Below are 19,648 nucleotides of genomic sequence, written 5' to 3' on the forward strand. Positions count from 1 at the left end.
CAGTCATTCTGACTGGTTCTCTTGGACCCCACTTAACAGTACGGTGATTCCTATGACACAACATAAATGAAATAAAACTACGAAGGTTCTAAGTCTTCGAGTTCCATAAGCTTCATAGGGAGTCTTCTCATGTCATTGTCTTCAATATGAATATCTTCATAAACCACCATTGTCTTCAATGTCTTCATACATTTTTAGGGGTCATCTCTGGTAATAAAACCGAATCAATGAGGGACTTCTACCTGTGTTTTCCTGTAATTCTCACAAACACGTTAGTCCCTCAACTAGGTTTGTCGTCAATACTCCAAAACCAACTAGGGGTGGCACTAGATGCACTTACATGAACATAGTCTAAATTTTCTTTGCAAATATGTTGTAGATAAATAGCTCTTGTTGTAGCTCCCTATTACAATACGTTCCTAGAGAAAGACTAAGTTGAAAGATATTGTAAGCAATGATGCGGACTGGGTCCATAGTCTGAGGAGTGTCCTCACTTCTACACAGAAGGCTTACATCTTTGATGCACCGCTCGATGTGCAAACCCCTACAACGTCGTTTGTGGATGTTGTGAACACCTGACAGACACATCCTGATGACTACTTGATAGTTTAGTGCACCATACTTTACGGCTTAGAATCGGGATTCCAATGACGTTTTGAACGCCATAAGACATATGAGATGTTCCAAGAGCTGAAATTGGGATTTCAGGCTCATGCCCGTGTTGAGAGGTATGAGACCTCTAACAAGTTCTTTTGCCAACAAGATGGAGGAGAATAGCTCAGCTAGTGAGCATGTGCTCAGAATGTCTGGGTGCTACAATCACTTAAATCAAGTGGGAGTTAAACTTCCAGATAAGATAGTGATTGATAGAGTTCTCTAGCCACTATCACTAAGCTACTAGATCTTCGTGATGGACTATGACATGCAATGGATGGAGTTGATCCTGGAGCTGTTCGCAATGCTTAAAGACCGCAAAAGGTAGAAATCAAGAATGAGCATCAAGTGTTGATGGTTTAACAAGACCACTGGTTTCAAGAAGGGCAAGGGCTAGAAGGGAAGCATCATGGATGGCAAACCAGTTGCCGCTCCAGTGAAGGAACCCAAGGTTGAACCCAAACCCGAGACTAAGTGCTTCTATTGTAAGGGGAACGGTCACTGGTAGCGGAATTATCCCAAATGCATGGTAGATAAGAAGGCTGGCAACTTCAACAAAGTATATATGTGTTATTAATGTGTACCTCACTAGTACTCCTGGTAGCACCTAGGTATTGGATACCGGTTCAGTTGCTATTATTGGTGACTTTAAGCAAAAGCTACGGACTAAACGGAGACTGGCTAAGGGCGTGGTGATGATGTGTGTTGGAAGTGTTTCCAAAGTTGATGAGATCACCATCGCACGCTCCATCTGCCTTCGGGATTAGTATTGAACCTAGATAAATGTTATCAGGTGTCTACGTTGAGCATGAATATGATTAGATCATGTTCATTGCAATACGGTTATTCATTTAAGTTAGAGAATAATGGTTATTCTGTTTACATGAATAATACCTTTCATGGTCATGCAACCTATGTGAATGGTTCATTGAATCTCGGTCGTGGTAATACGCATGTTCACGCCAAAAGATGTAGAGTTAATAATGATAGTACCACTTTCTTGTGGCACTGCCGCTTAGGTCATATTGGCGTAAGATGCATGAAGAAACTCCATGCCGATGGATGTTTGGAGTCACTTGATTTTGAATCGCTTGGCACATGCGAGCCATGCCTCATGGGCAGGATGACTAAGACCCCAATTTCAGGTACAATGAAACGGGCAAGTGACTTGTTGGAAAGCATACATGCTGATGCGTGTGATCCAATGAGAATTGAAGTGTGCGGTGGATATCGCTATTTTCTCATCTTCACTGACGATTTGAGTAGATATAGGTATATTTACTTAATGAAGCACAAGTCTGAAACGTTTGAAAAGTTCAAGCGATTTCAGAGTGAAGTTAAGAATCATCATAACAAGAAGATCATGTTCCTATGATCTGATCAAAGGGGGATTTTTCTGAGTTATGAGTTTGGCAATCACTTAGGACATTGTGGAATTGTTTCGCAGTTGAAGCCACCTGGAACACCACAGCATAATGGTGTGTCCGGACGTCCATAATCGAACCTTATGAGATATGGTGCGATCTATGATGTCTCTTACTGATCTACCGCTATTATTTTGAGGTTATGCATTAGAGACAGCTGCATTCACTTTAGATAGGACACCATATAAGTCCGTTGAGACGACGTCGTTTGAACATTGGTTTGGCAAGAAACCAAAGTTGTCGTTTCCGAATGTTTGGGGCTGCGATACTTAAGGCTTCAGCCGGAAAGGCTCGAACCCAAAAACGGACAAATACATCTTCATAGGATACCCAAAGGTAACAGTTGGGTATACCTTCTACCTCAGATCCGAGGGCAAATTGTTTGTCGCTAAGAAAGGGTCCTTTCTCGAGAAGGAGTTTCTCTCGAAAGAATTGAGTGGGAGGAAGATAGAACTTGATGAGGTTGTCGAACCTTTACTTCAACCAGAGAGTGATGCAACACAGAAAGATGTTTTCTGTGGTGCCTACGTCTATTGAAGAGGAAGTTAATGATAGTGATAATGAAGCTTCGGATCAAGTTGCTATCGAACCTCATAGGTCGACAAGGATATGTACTACTCCTGAGTGGTACGGTAATCCTGTCTTAGATATCATGTTGTTGGACAACAATGAACCTACGAACTATGGAGAAGCAATGGTGGGCCCATATTCCAACAAATGGTTAGAAGCCATAAATCCAAGATAGGATCCATGTATCAGAACAAAGCATGGACTTTGGTGGACTTGCCCAATGATCGGCAAGTCATTGAGATAAATGGATCTTTAAGAAGAAGACGGACGTGGACGGTAATGTTACCGTCTATGAAGCTCGACTTGTGGCAAAGAGTCTTTTCACAAGTTCAAGGAGTTGACTACGATGATATTTTCTCATCCGTAGCGATGTTTAAGTCTGTCAGAATCATGTTAGCAGTAGCTGTATTTTTCGATTATGAAATCTGACAGATGGATGTCAAAACAAGTTTTCTTACCAGTTTTCATAAGAAAAAGTTGTATGTGATACAATAAAAGGTTTTGTCGATCCTAAGGATGCTAAAAGGTATGCTGGCTCCAGCAATCCTTCTATGGACTAGAGCAAGCATCTCGGAGTCGGAATATATGCTTTGATGGAGTGATCAAAGCTTTTAGGTTTATACAATGTTTACTAGAAACTTGTATTTACAAGAAAGTGAGTGGGAGCACTACAACATTTCTGATAAGTATATGTGGATGACATATTGTTGATTCGAAATAATGTAGAATTTCTAGAAAGCATAAACGGTTGTTTGAAGAGTGATTTTCAAAGGAAGACCTGGATAAAGCTGCTTACCTATTGGGCATCAAGATCTATAGAGATAGATCAAGACGCCTGATGATACTTTCAAAGAACGCACACCTTGACATGTTTTTGAAGGAGTTCAAAATAGATCAGTCAAAGAAGGGATTCTTACCTGAGTTGTAAGGTTGAAGTTGAGTAAGACTCAAAGATTGACCACGGTAGAAGAAAGAGGAAGGAAAGGTCATCCCCTATGCTTTTGTCATAGGCTCTATACAGTATGCCATGCTGAGTACCGCACCAGATGTGTGCCTTGCCACATGTCTGGCAAGAGGGTACAAAGGTGATCTAGGAGTGGATCACCAGATAGCGGTCAAAATTATCCTTAGAGGAATAAGGAAATGTTTCTCGGTTATGGAGGTGATAAAGAGTTCGATGTAAAGAGTTACGTCGATGCAAGCTTAACACCTATCTGGATAGCTCTGAGTAGATATACCGGATACGTATAATGGAGCAACAATTTGGAATAGCTCCAAGTGGAACGTGGTAGCAGCATCTATGATATGACATAAAGTTTTGCGAAATACATAGGGATCTGAATATTGCAGACCCGTTGACTACAACCTCTCTCACAAGCATAACATGATCAAACCCAGAACTCATTGAGTGTTAATCACATAGTGATGTGAACTAGATTACTGAGTCTAGTAAACTCTTTGGATGTTGGTCACGTGGCGATGTGACCTGTGAGTGTTAATCACATGGCGATGTGAACTAGATTATTGACTCTAGTGCCAGTGGGAGACTGTTGGAAATATGCCCTAGAGGCAATAATAAATTGGTTATTATTATATTTCCTTGTTCATGATAATCGTTTATTATCCATGCTAGAGTTGTATTGATAGGAAACTCAGATACATGTGTGGATACATAGACAACACCATGTCCCTAGTAAGCCTCTAGTTGACTAGCTCGTTGATCAATAGATGGTTACGGTTTCCTGACCATGGACATTGGATGTCGTTGATAACAGGATCACATCATTAGGAGAATGATGTGATGGACAAGACCCAATCCTAAGCCTAGCACAAGATCGTGTAGTTCGTATGCTAAAGCTTTTCTAATGTCAAGTATCATTTCCTTAGACCATGAGATTGTGCAACTCCTGGATACTCTAGGAGTGCTTTGGGTGTGCCAAACGTCACAACGTAACTGGGTGGCTATAAAGGTGCACTATGGGTATCTCCGAAAGTGTCTGTTGGGTTGGCACGAATCGAGACTGGGATTTGTCACTCCATGTAACGGAGAGGTATCTCTGGGCCCACTCGATAGGACATCATCATAATGTGCACAATGTGACCAAGGAGTTGCCAGTAACGATATTGAACAAGGTATCGGGATACCGACGATCGAATCTCGGGCAAATATCGTACCGATAGACAAAGGAAATTGTATACGGGATTGATTGAATCCTTGACATCGGGGTTCATCCGATGAGATCATCGTGGAGCATGTGGGAACCAACATGGGTATCCAGATCCCGCTGTTGGTTATTGACCGGAGAGTTGTCTCGGCCATGTCTGCATGACTCCCGAGCCCGTAGGGTCTACACACTTAAGGTTCGATGACGCTAGGGTTATAGGGAATACATGTATGTGGTTACCGAATGTTATTCGGAGTCCCGGATGAGATCCCGGACGTCACGAGGAGTTCCGGAATGGTCCGGAGGTAAAGATTTATATATGGGAAGTCATCATATGGTCACCGGAATAATTCGGGGGGTTACCGGTATTGTATCGGGACCACCGAAGGGGTTCCGGGGTCCACTGGGAGGGTCCACCTGCCCGGGAAGGCCCTATGGGCTGTGTGTGGAGAGGGACCAGCCCCTTAGTGGGTTGGGCGCCTCCCCCTTACGGCCCATGCGCCTAGGGTTTAGGGGGAACCCTAAAGTAGGGCGCCCCCTTGCCTTGGGGGGCAAGGCAACCCCCCTGGCCGCCGCCCCCTCCTCAGATTGGATCTGAGGGGGCCGACCCTCCTCTCCCTTGCCCCTATATATATGTGGGGGGTGGGAGGGCAGCCGCACCCAAGTTCTGGCGCAGCCCTCCCCCTCTCCCAAGTCCTCCTCCTCTCCCGCGGTGCTTGGCGAAGCCCTGCAGGATTGCCACGCTCCTCCTTCACCACCACGCCGTCGTGCTGCTGCTGGATGGAGTCTTCCCCAACATCTCCTTCTCCCCTTGCTGGATCAAGGCGTGGGAGACTTCACCAGGCTGCACGTGTGTTGAACGCGGAGGCGCCATTGTTCGGCGCTTAGATCGGAATCAACTGCGATCTAAATCGTTGCGAGTATGACTCCTTCATCCGCGTTCTTGCAACGCTTCCGCTTAGCAATCTACAAGGGTATGTAGATGCACTCCCCTTCCCCTCGTTGCTAGATTACTCCATAGATTGATCTTGGTGATGCGTAGAAAATTTTAAATTTCTGCTACGATCCCCAACACTTCTCCTTTTTGTCTTCTCCACTACCACCATTTTATTCCACCTATAGTGCTATATCCATGGCTCACGCTCATGTATTGCATGAAGATTGAAAAAGTTTTGAAAAAGTTAGAGTATGAAACAATTGCTTGGCCTGTCATCGGGGTTGTGCATGATTTAGATACTTTGTGTGGTGATGCTAGAGCATAGCCAGACTATATGATTTTGTGGGGATAACTTTCTTTGGCCATGTTATTTTGAGAAGACATAATTGCTTTGTTAGTATGCTTGAAGTATTATTATTTTTGTGTCAATATAAACTTTTGTCTTGAATCTTTCGAATCTGAATATTCATACCACAATTAATAAGGTTTGCATTGAAATTATGCCAAGTAGCACTCCGCATCAAAAATTCTCTTTTTATCATTTACCTACTCGAGGACGAGCAGGAATTAAGCTTGGGGATGCCTGATACGTCTCCAACGTATCTATAATTTTTGATTGCTCCATGCTATATTATCTACTGTTTTGGACTATATTGGGCTTTATTTTCCACGTTTATATTATTTTTGGGACTAACCTATTAACCGGAGGCCTAGCCCAGAATTGCTGTTTTTTGCCTATTTCAGTGTTTTGAAGAAACGGAATATCAAACGGAGTCCAAATGGAATCAAACCTTCGGGAACGTGATTTTCTTACCGAACGTGATCCAGGAGACTTGGACCCTGCTCCAAGGAACAAAAGAGGCGGTTACGAGGGTGGGGGGAGCCCCCCCTAGGGCGCGCCCCCCTGCCTCGTGGGCCCCTCGGTGCTCCTCCGGCCTACTTCTTCCTCCTATATATACACATGTACCCCCAAACGATCAGAGCAGGAGCCAAAAACCTAATTCCACCACCACAACTTTCTGTATCCACGAGGTCCCATCTTGGGGCCTGTTCCGGAGCTCCGCCGGAAGAGGGCCGTCACCTCGGAGGGCTTCTACATCATCATAGCCTCTTCGATGAAGTGTGAGTAGTTTACCTCAGACCTTCGGGTCCATAGTTAGTAGCTAGATGGCTTCTTCTCTCTCTTTGAATCTCAATACAAAGTTCTCCCCCTCTCTTGTGGAGATCTATTTGATGTAATCTTCTTTTTGTGGTGTGTTTGTTGAGACCGATGAATTGTGGGTTTATGATCAAGTCTATCTATGAATAATATTTGAATCTTCTCTGAATTCTTTTATGTATGATTGGTTATCTTTGCAGGTCTCTTCGAACTATCCGTTTGGTTTGGCCAACTAGATTGGTAGTTCTTGCCATGGGAGAAGTGCTTAGCTTTGGGTTCGATCTTGCGGTGTCCTTTCCCAGTGACAGAAGGGGCAGCAAGGCACGTATTGCATCGTTGCCATCGAGGATAACAAGATGGGGTTTATTTCATATTGCATGAATTTATCTCTCTACATCATGTCATCTTGCTTAAGGCGTTACTCTATTTTTAACTTAATACTCTAGATGCATGCTGGATAGCGGTCGATGAGTAGAGTAATAGTAGTAGATGCAGAATCGTTTCGGTCTACTTGTCACGGAAGTGATGCCTATATACATGATCATGCCTAGATATTCTCATAACTATGCTCAATTATGTCAATTGCTCAACAGTAATTTCTTCACCCACCATAGAATACTTATGCTCTTGAGAAAACCAATGCAAGCTCAAGACCTACCACTTTACAAACATCATTTCTATCTAGAAAATTGGAAAAATTCAAGAGAAATATTGGCCCAATTAACCATGCCCAAAATGGGTGGAGGTAGGTTATATGGATAATAGAAGGCCTAGAAACGATTTTGCATCTACAACTATTACTCCACTCGTCGACCGCTATCCAGCATGCATCTAGAGTATTAAGTTCATGAAAACAGAGTAACTCCTTAAGCAAGATGACATGATGTAGAGGGATAAATTCATGCAATATGATAAAAACCATCTTGTTATCCTCTATGGCAACAATACAATACGTGCTTTGCTACCCCTACTGTCACTGGGAAAGGTCACCGCAAGATTGAACCCAAAGCTAAGCACTTCTCCCATTGCAAGAAAGATCAATCTAGTAGGCCAAACCAAACTGATATTTCGAAGAGACTTGCAAAGATAACCAATCATACATAAAAGAATTCAGAAAAGATTCAAATATTGTTCATAGATAATCTTGATCATAAGCCCACAATTCATCGGTCTCAACAAACACAACGCAAAAAGAACATTACATCGAATAGATCTCCACAAGAGAGGGGGAGAACATTGTATTGAGATCCAAAAAGAGAGAAGAAGCCATCTAGCTAATAACTATGGACCCGAAGGTCTAAGGTAAACTACTCACACTTCATCAGAGGGGCTATGGTGTTGATGTAGAAGCTCTCCGTGATGGATGCCCCCTCCGGCGGAGCTCCGGAACAGGCCCCAAGAAGGGATCTCGTGGATACAGAAAGTTACGGCAGTGGAATTAGGGTTTTGGCTCCGTCTCTTTTCGTTTGGGGGTACGTGGGTACATATAGGAGGAAGGAGTACGTCGATGGAGCTATAGGGGGCCCACGAGGGTGGAGGGCGCGCCTGGGGGGGTAGGCGCGCCCCCTACCTCGTGGCCTCCTCCTTTATTTCTTGACGTAGGGTCCAAGTCTCCTGGATCATGTTCGGTGAGAAAGTCACGTTCCCGAAGGTTTCATTCTGTTTGGACTCCGTTTGATATTCCTTTTCTTCGAAACCCTAAAATAGGCAAAAAAACAACAATTTTGGGCTGGGCCTCCGGTTAATAGGTTAGTCCCAAAAATAATATAAAAGTGGATAATAAAGCCCAATAATGTCCAAAAAAGTAGATAATATAGCATGGAGTAATCAAAAATTATAGATATGTTGGAGACGTATCAGAGATCAAGGCAAGACAAACCTCGCGAGGTTCTAGTGACGTGAGCCATGACGACCAAGGCCAGGCGGGCGCCAGCGTGCACAGTGTCCTTATTTCCTCTATTGTGCTAAGGAGGCAAGCGCAGACGAAGAGTACCGAGGCGTCAAGCAAAGGTTTCCATATCGGTGCAACGTGACCAAGACCAGCAGGATGGCAGGACGGAGGTCACCGTGGAGCCCAAGACGGCGTCACCACCAGAGCCTTTGGCAGGCGAAGACTACTTTTTTTAGGATAAGCTGTACTAGTTGTCCCCTTTCAAATTGGCCGTTGTTGGCTCCCTTCCCACTCAATATTTGGGGAGAGGACCAGGGCCTCCATAAATAGGACTATCCACCACCATAGCTAGGGGATCGATCAGGACAACCACAAGTTCACTAAGCATAAGAACACCTCTCCTCAGGAGGCTGTTCTTCCCCTTGTACTGTTCATCCTCAGCCCAAGAGTTAATCCACCACCACCACACCGAAGTAGGGTATTACACCACAATGTTGGCCGGAACCAGTATAAATCTTCTTTCTCATGTGTTGTGAGTTCGTGTGCCTAGCCTAGAAATCGCGAAGTGTGTGAGGACGTGATCGGTGAGGAAGAGATCTTCGCGCACACCCGAGTGTTCGAACCTTAAGGGTTTTGCTGAGACCCGAAATCCGACAGCTGATGCCGCCTGATCTTCAGAAACATCGTGTTACGCAGCATAACGATCGTAGGGTGGCGAGCATCAATCCCCTTGACTGCGATCCGATCCCCGTCACCCTCAACTACATTAACGGTATGTACTGGGTGAGCATGAACACGTCTTGGACGGTGCTCGTCGACGGTCGCGGTAGCTGGATGCTCGTGGAGGTCTACACCCGACGATTGATCACCCTTCCTTCGATTAACACTGCACTGCTTTGGCACCGTGGCCCAGAATACTTGGGATCTTACAGTAGCCAACATGATACCAAGTTTGATTTGCTCAAGGTTGTAATCTGCCAAGTGCCCACAAGATCTGCGAATTATAAAGACTTCAGGCTAATTGCGTTCTTCAACCGCGGTCTCGCCTATCTGACAGGTCAATGCGGTAAGTGGATAAATCTGCACGTCCATCGCAGGATCATACATCCTCCATGGTTCTCTGATGTCATTGAACACAAGGGCTTCATTTACACTGTCGACTCCTTCTATGGTTGGAAGTATTGCTGGCCTACTCCAGTCATTGCTACAAATGGCTGTTGCAGCAGTATGTTACTTTCCTATATATCATGATGGCTTGCTTATATTACTCTCAACATTTACTGGAAAAAAATCGTGCTCATAATATGCTGTTCTTAAGATTGACTACATTAAGAGCCCTTTTTTATTTGACTCCAACTTTGTATGATGTTGTAGGCCGCCTGGTGTCCCTACCCTTCCTAATCCCAGAACCATTCAAAGAAAAGTGGCATGGCAGTTGCAGGTGGTTCCTGGCTTGATCAGACGATTCAATCGTTCGCACATACCAGACGTGTTGTTTCCCAGAATACAATCACAGTCACTTCAAGGTCTTTGAGCAGGATCCCAGCTTCTCTGGGCCTTCAGGAATTTTTGACTAGAGGCTGGAAATAGCCCTGGTACACACTCTCTGTTTCTCGGACTGAATTATCCGATTAACCAGGCGATAACTGACGACAAGGATCATGATGGTAGCGCGGTTTCGTTTATCAGGCAAAACTATGTGTACACAGCGTACCATGTGTCTCTGCATGCACCATACCCTGATATGTGCCGCCATGCTATACAGCCCAAAGTAGGACAGAGGGTCGCAAGTATCATACTTCGACCTGCTGGTTGGAGTTTCCCCCGTCAGGCACCCATCTAGTTCAAGCCGTCAGCCAATCTCCACAGCTTAATAAATAGTAATGTCTAACTGAGCCAGTTAGTTAGATGCGTACACTTGGTGTAGTACGATCTTTATTTAGTTTGATGCATACACTTGTTCTTTTTTGGTAGCCCTTTTGTAATGATGGCTGATATTTGGTTTGGAAGAGAGAGATACGTCTTTACTCTTCTGGTCTGCTTACTGCTTCTATTGCACCCCCAGCCCTGGTTGTTGTTGCTGCTGTTTTCAATGTACAATCAGTAGTATATTTCGTCTGTTGGTTGAATAAATGTGTTGTTAGAACGACAAACACAATAGTTTGGAAGTCGTTGCATGGTCCAATCCTTTAGTGCCCCGTACCGTACGTAGCGCATACTATTTTTGGTATGGAACATATTTTCCACTTGTCGATAACATGCAGCCCACTGATGAAGGCCCAATATAGGAGCCCATAATTTACTAGAAGGGAGGCTCTCACATGAATCCGGCCCAGGTACATGCTCATGGTCCCTTAAACATAAATAAGTAAATAAATAAATAAAGCTAAATGCTCATGCACCAGTTCTTTAAATTCATGATTTAACAGGAGGATATTATTTCCTATGATAGTGTCGTTAGATTCAGTTGATATTATTCTTAGGCAAAGATAGCGACCAGTCTTCTTTCTCCCATCATTTTCTTCCTGCAACCAACGAACGCATGCAAATCATAGTCAATGTCGTAAATAGGTCCGGTCCATTTTTATTTTTCAATAAAAATGTCGAACCCAGCCCAGCACATTGGCGACAATACTTTATCCTCCGCCTTGGTGCACTTGCCGCGGCGCCGTCATCCGACCCTGTCAGCATAGTGAATCGGGAGAGGACTGTAGTTGTGAGTATAACAGTACGGACCCACTAGGTCCACTCCCGAACACAAGAAAGCGCCTCTTTTACTACTTAGATGCACCCCTCATTTTTTAATCTAATCCACCCTGCTGATATCTGGGACCCACATCATTTTCAATGTATAGTCAATTAACGACAGAATTGCACAATTTTTTTTTGAGGATTTGTTCGGAGGAGCGGGCTATAAACCGGGTTGTGCGGTCTTTGTGGCCCGTCTAACAACATGACCAGCCCAGCAGTTTTTTCTTTGGGAAAATAGGTAGCCCACTATTTCTTTTTGAAGAATACCCAAGCTATGCATATTTGTTTTTTCTGACTTACTGGGCTGCAAATCTTTCAAGACGAGGAGGGATGCATTCCGGCTTGGCCAAAGAGTATGGTCACTATCTGTTAAAAGTAATATCAAAGGGGTTGAAAATTCTAAAAAAATTTATAGAAAATGGGAAAATAGTTTTTTTTGTTCTTCACTGATATTTTATATTGCATTGGATTTTAACATGACATGGTACTATTTTATTTTTAAATTTTTTTTAGTATGGCTACTAATTTTTGGATTAAGAATATTTTGTTCCCTAGCAAAAATTTGCGAATTTTCAAAATTTCGCACATTTTTTAGTTCAATTTTTTAACCTGGTAATGACCAGAAAATGGGCAGCAATTCTAAAAATGGAAAATGGGTAGCAATAAATTCCATATGAATTAAAAATGAGTAAAAATTATAAAAATAATAGCAAATGGGTTGTACACGCCACCGACTTTGACGCTGACTTGTTTACGCAAGGCTTTGTCAGTCAACACACGATTCTAGCAGCAGTGATTGTTGGATGTCCATCCAACGGCCGACGTGCTTCTTCAATATCTGATTTTCCTGCTCCAGCCGCCTAAACCAGCGCCGGCGGGACTGCTTGCTTCCTCCTCTTGTGGCCCGCTGTGATGCCACACAGGCTTCACTGGCGCACCCTACCCCATTCGCTGGTCTAGTCGCACACAATCAACTACCTCCTTACGCGAAAAAAATGATTCCTCTGACTGACATCTGGGGTGCACCGGTTTTTGAGGCTGACATGTGGGCCTACTAAGTTGATGCGTACACGGGGCTTTGTCAAATTACTCAACAAACGATTCTAGCAGCAGTGACCGTTGGATTTGGATCGAACGGCCCTACTGCTTCTTCAATCGCTGCTCTTCTTGCACCAGCCGCCAAAACCAGCGCCGGCAAGACCGCCTCCTCCTACCTCTAGTGGCCGGTTGTGCTGCCGCTGAGGCCTCACCGCCTGCTACCACTCCCACCACTGGCCAGGCCCTATGGCGATGGCAACCTCATACCGCAGTCGAACCAGTGAACCCTCGTACTCCTCTCCGCGTGTGCATCCATTGCCGCGTCTTCCCCGGCTCCGCGTCCTCCCCTTCCTAGGCCTCGCCGTCGTCTACCGCCTTGGTGCTCTCGACGCGGTGTGGTCAATGTGGTCAACGAACGACTTCCATCGGAAGAGTACTGTACGTGGAGAGGCTGACAGCTGGGTCAACGACCGCAGCAAGGAATTGCCGCCTCATTACACAGAAAATAATGATTCCTCCACCTGACAGCAAGGACCCACCGGACGGGCCACCGTATTTCGCGAAAAAACATCCCCCCTGACTACTGGGACCCACCAACTACATCTTCACACGCAAGGAAGTGCCTGACAGTCAGGACCTACCTGGTCGAAGTGTACGTAGCGTTGTTATTCTGGTCGCGAACGTGTATGTACATACAATCGGTCTGTCCGCAGGCTGCAGCGATGAACCGTGGCCGTGTAAGGAAGGGCACATGTCGTAGTATAGGCGCACACGTGTTGTAGTAGAGGCGCGCACGTAGCATATACACGTATGTACAGCCAGGGTGCAAGAAAGTAAATACGGCCACGTATGTACAAACGGGTAGGGTCTTGTACGCCTACTCGCGCATACGTACGACCAGGGCTCGTGTAAATGGCTGGGTGAGAACGGAGAAACCGCGTCGTCATCATGTTCATCGGGAGCCAACCAGTTTGGAAGGAACAAACGATTGAAATGAGGCCTGGCATACCGCAGAGCGAAGGAAACATCCTTGTGTTCGACTGGCCACTATCGAAACGGGATCCTGTTCATCGGGAGGGGTCTAGCATACTGCAAAATAGACGAAACGGACTTCTCTTGGACCTCCTATGGTCGAAACAGGGTCCTGTTGATCGGGAGAGGTGTAGCGTACCGCAAAACGGTGGAAACAGACTTGTGTTGGAGCACTACGGTCGAAACGGAGGTCCTGTTCATCGGGAGGGGTGTGCCGTACCGGAAAACGGGACTCCACGAGATACTATTCATCTCCACCTTCGACCTCCTCCAGCCTCCACGGGCTACTGTTCATCCACCGTCGACCTCCTCCAGCCTCCACCGGCGACTGTTCATCCACGGGTTCCTATTCATCCAGCCTCCACCTCTCCTCCACCGGCTACTGTTCAACCAGCCCTCTCCACGCGGTCCTGTTCAACCACCCCTCCATGAGCTACTGTTCATCCAACCCTCCACCGGCTACTATTCAACCAGCCCTCCACGGGGTCCTGTTCATCCAGCCCTCCACGGGGTCCTATTCATCCAGCGGCAACGACCTCTACTACCACAGGGTCCTGTTCATCCAACCCCCCACCGGGAACTATTCATCCAACCCCCCCCCCAACAACACTCATTGTTCATCAAGGGAAGGAGGCAGCATGGTTCGATCGGCTTCAGGTAGCAGCAGTAGCGAAGGAATCACTCGGGTTCAGTTAACAACAAGGGATCGATCGGAGTTTAGTAACGTAGCTAGTGCAATCACTCGGGTTCAGTTACAGCGCAACGTTTCGCACAGACGCGTGTACGTGTATGAGAGAAACACACAAACCTCCATGCATCGCTCGGCCCCTACCACCCACCGTAACTGGGAACTCCCCGATATTTTCCTCGCCCTTGCTTCTAACACGGTTTTTTCCGTCATGGACGGCCCAAAGAATTTCATGCAGCTGCGTGTCCGGCCCGCCCAGGACGAAAAGCCCATTTTCTGTCATGATTTTTTGTCATAGAAGTAGGAGCCCACGACATCTATGATGGTACCGGATTTGGTCACAATTATCATCATAGAAGTGTCATAAGCATGACAGAAAAAAATTGTTCGGCCCAAAATGTCATAGATGTGTCTTTTTTTGTAGTGTGGGGTATTTACGGTGAAATCTTTCAACATGGATCTGATTAATTCTGGCCCAATCTCGAGATCGTTACATATTTGGAAGGTTAAAGTGCCCTTGCGTATTAAAATATTTATGTGGTTTGTTCACAAGCAAGTAATCCTCACCAAGGATAACTTAATAAAGAGGCGATGGGTTGGTAGTTCACATTGTTGTTTTTGTGATAATGATGAAACAATACAACATCTATTCCTTGAAGGCTCACTCGCCAAATTGCTTTGGAGAACGATCCCTATAGCCTTCAACATTAATCCTCTAGTTGACATTGAATAGTTGTTTGGGACGTGGTTACCTGGGGTTAAGCATATTACTGCAACTTGTATTTGGATCAGAATATGTGCACTTCTTTGGGCTATATGGAATTGTGGAAATGATATGATTTTTAAGAGACAAAACACTTTATCTTTCTTGCAGGTTATCTTTAGAGCTACCGCATGGATCCGTACATGGTCCTTACTCCCTCCTATGGACTCCAGAGAGCCATTAGTTATTGGGTGCAACCAGTGGGAAATGGTAGCATGGTTTATATTCAACCGGTTCGGATGGCGGTCGCATAACAAGATAGGAGTCTAGGGAGCTTATCCTTTACATTGCCTTACCGGTTGCGATTTTGAGCATGTACTTTTCATTTTGTTTCGCTCTACTTGTGAGTTGTAATACTTTTATGACTATGTGTTACTTCGAGACTTTTTAATAAGATGGCTGCATGCATAATTATGATGCAGAGGCCGGGGGTACGCCTCCATTTCCAAAAACAATTCCTACCCGGTACAACCACTATTGCAAGGACGTTCGATGCAAACATTTTTTACCCCCTTTCGGTGACACAGTTTTAAACCGTCGCCCTATTAACATGAACGATAGGGGGTCCATCCCACACAACCCAGATAAATCGTCGGTGATAGCTCCCCCGGTTACACATGTAGAGCAAAAGTGCTCGTGTGTGATCGGGGGAGCTATTAGAAATAAGCCAAATGGGAAAGCCGTGTGAGATTTGCTGAACATCCCACTCGATGGGAAAATGTTTGCGTTAGTGTAGTCCATCACAGACGATGCGTCCAAAGGAATCATTTGAGATAGGATGATCTATCACAAACGCCTTTCCTACTGGAAACATCTGCGACTTGTTAATTGATCCCACATGATATGTTTGCACAATTGTGTGTTTGGTAGTCACTATTAGGGATAAGGCTGTAGGTAGATGCCTAGCAGTAGTGTGGGATAAGTGGGTCGCGCTACTGATACTTAGTAGCGGTGCGCTGTGGGAAGCCAAGCTGCAAGTAAACCGTAGCAGCAGCACGGGTTAAACAGACCTACACTACTGCTACTCGGGGCCCACAGTGCCCCCGGGGCAAGCAATAGTAGGAGCACGTGATGTCGGGTCCGCGCTATTTCTAACATGGTAGCAGCAGCACCGAGTGTGTGGCCTGTGCTGCTACTATGGCTAGCCCCGGGAGGCACCGTGGGCACGGTGGGCCTGGCTTAGCAGTAGCGCTTAATGTATGGCCCATGCTGTAGCTAACGAGCTTAGTAGTAACCCTGGCCCTCACCCTCGCTAGTCGGGTGGGATTAGGACCTATCTTTGCCTACTACCATGTAGGTTGCATGGATGTAATAAAATTGACAAACTGAATTAACTGATGAATTATATATACACATATTATATATATATGGTGGGTCTATTATGATAACACCCCTTAAGACCATATTCTCATAACAAAACCTTCTTATTCTGCTAACACTTTGACACTGCAACAAAACCTGAACCGAACTGCTCACACAATAAAGAAGAAACACCCCTCCCCCCACCCTCTCCCCTGGTCAACGGGGCTCCCCCCACCTCTCGTCCCAGCCATCATGCAGCGCCGCCCGCCCCGGCCACGAACCACCCCACGTCGCCCCACGCCGTCCACCACCCCGCGCGACCTCCCCACCGCACCTTCTACTGGGTGCCTTCCCTCCCCCGATCCACCTCCCCCCCCACTCCGCTGCCACACCTTTCTCCCCCGTCTCCCCTGATCCACATCTGCTAGGCACTGCCCCACCCTTAGCCGGCCGTCGACCCACCCACTGGCGGCCTAGGCTTGCACTGCCCATGCCCTGCATCCCCGGCGGCCTAGGATCGCGCCACCCTGCCCTGCATCGACACTTGCGACCTAGACGCCGCCCCTGCCCGCGGGAGGATCCCGTCTCCCACGCCCGGATCAGCCTCTGCGGCGGCCGTTAACTTCTACGCCGACTTGATCCATCAATGCGCCCACGCCGACGCTCGGATCCGCATCCACGGATGGCAGATCGAGGCAGGGGCTCACCGTCAACCACCTCTCCCATCGAGTGTCACGGCTGGGGAGTTGGGCGGTGGTCGGTGCGCCAACAGTGCACTCTGGTGGTGGTAGCAGTACGTGGGTGCCTCCCTCCTCCATGGACCCGATGTCGACGCCAGGTACATCCTTACTTTCCCATTTTTAATTACTTCCCCTCGCCCCCTGACCTCTAATGCAAGTTCCGGCAACAGGAGGCGCCGACACGCAAGGGACAGTGGTGTGCCTGTGCTCAACCTCCAAAATAGGGCAAGATACCAGCGATCCTAGGGCGCGCGATGATGTTCAACGTTTGCGAGAACACATGTGCAGTTCAGAAAGGTATAACTTCTTTTTTGTTAGATTTTGGATGCACATTTGATGCGTCGTGCGGTCCAACTGCAGTGCGCTCTTGGGCGGACAACCTGGATCCCCTCCCCGCCGCGGACGACCTGGATTGGGACAATCACATTCTCAAGCAGCCGTCCATGGGCGAGCTCCTCCCAGCACCATCTCGCGGCGCGACTTTGCCGGTCTCCACGCCAGTCGGAGGCCTTCTACTGCCCGACTTCACCGGTCGCGGCTTAATATTAGATATGATCAACATGAAGATGTTCACCATTAAAGACTACTCCATCTCATGTGATGATCAGACTTAGTTGATATGGATCATGTATCACTTAGACAACTTGAGGGATGTTGATTTAAGTGCGAGTTCATTAGTAATTTGATTAATTGAATTTAATTTATCATGAGCTTAGTCTTAGTAGTTTTGCATATCTATATTGTAGATCAATAGCTCGCGATATAGCTCGCCTATTTTTTGATAGTAGCAATAATTTGGACCGGGTCCATGATCTGAGGATTATCCTCATTGCTGCACATAAGAATTATGTTCTTGATGCACCGCTAGGTGACAAACCTATTGCAGGAGCAGATGTAGAAGTTATGAACGTTTGGCAAAGGTTGATATGATGACTACTTAATAGTTTAGTGTTTTTGAACCTCAACACAATTATGAATACAATTCCGATATTGATGCGTTTATTGATAAAGTCTCCGCTGTCCAAGAAGAGACTAATGTTTTGCAGGAATCTATGGAAGAAGAAATTGACGAAACTATGAGCTCATTGGATGAAAAAGATGAGGAGGAGAGCGAAGAACAAAAGGAGGAAGAGCTGATTGATCACCCGTGCCCACCTTCTAATGAGAGTAACTCTTCAACTCATACATTTTTTAATTCCCTTTCGTGCTTACCGAAGGATGATTGCTATGATGACTGTTATGATCCCTATGATTCTTTTGAAATATCCCTTTTTGATGATGCTTGCTATGCTTATGGCCAAGATGCCAATATGAAGTATGCTTATGAAGATGAACTTGCTATAGTTCCTTATGTTAAACATGAAATTGTTGCTATTGCACCCACGCATGATAGTCCTATTATCTTTTTGAATTCTCCCGATTATACTATATCGGAGAAGTTTGCACTTATTAAGGATTATATTGATGGGTTGCCTTTTATTGTTGCACATGATAATTTCGATAAATATAATATGCATGTGCTTGCTGCTCCTACTTGCAATTATTATGAGAGGGGAACTATATCTCCACCTCTCTATGTTTCCAACATGATAAAATTACAAGAAACTGTTTATACTATGCATTGGCCTTTACTAGGTGTGCATGAATTGTTCTTTTATGACATGCCGATGCATAGGAAGATAGTTAGACTTCGTCATTGCTTGATATATGTTGCTTTGTGCTCACTACTAAATTACAAATCATTGTTAATTAAAATTGGCTTTGATATACCTTGGGATCCGGGTGGATTCACTACTTGAGTACTATATGCCTAGCTTAATGGCTTTAAAGAAAGCACTGTTGAAGTGGGAGAGCTCCTTGAACTTTGTTCATGCTCACGGCAACTTTGTGAATCTTGATTACAGAAACTTTTCAACAAAAATAATTATCCCCTTGTACAATTCCATTGTATTATAAAAATAATGTGCCAAGGTTTGCCTTTAGAATGTTTACGATGCTTGTTGGTTTGTGCGGTGCAGGACAGAAACTTTGGCTGTAGTCCATGAATTTTAATTTTTTACTGGAACATCAAATGGTTCTGATTCTTTTTGCACTGTCTTTCTGTACAAATTGTTTATTTTTCCTAATTTTGGCAGAATCTTTCAAGTATCAGAAGTATGGTGAATGTTCATATTGTTACAGACTGTTCTGTTTTAGACAGATTCTGTTTTTGATGCATAGTTTGCTTGTTTTGATGAAACTATCAATTTATATTAGTGGATTAAGCCATGAAAAAGTTATACTACAGTAGACACAATGCAAAAACAAAATATGAATTGGTTTGCAACAGTAATTATAGTGGTGATTTGCTTTATTATACTAACGGATCTTACCGAGTTTTCTGTTGAAGTTTTGTGTGGATGAAGTGTTCGATGATCGAGAAGGTCTTGATGTGAGAAGAAGGAAGAGAGGCAAGAGCTCAAGCTTGGGGATGCCCGAGGCACCCCAAGGAAATATTCAAGGAGACTCAAGCATCTAAGCTTGGGGATGCTGGG

Source organism: Triticum urartu, chromosome 4, assembly GCF_003073215.2.
Source record: "Triticum urartu cultivar G1812 chromosome 4, Tu2.1, whole genome shotgun sequence".
In the NCBI taxonomy this organism is placed as follows: domain Eukaryota; kingdom Viridiplantae; phylum Streptophyta; class Magnoliopsida; order Poales; family Poaceae; genus Triticum; species Triticum urartu.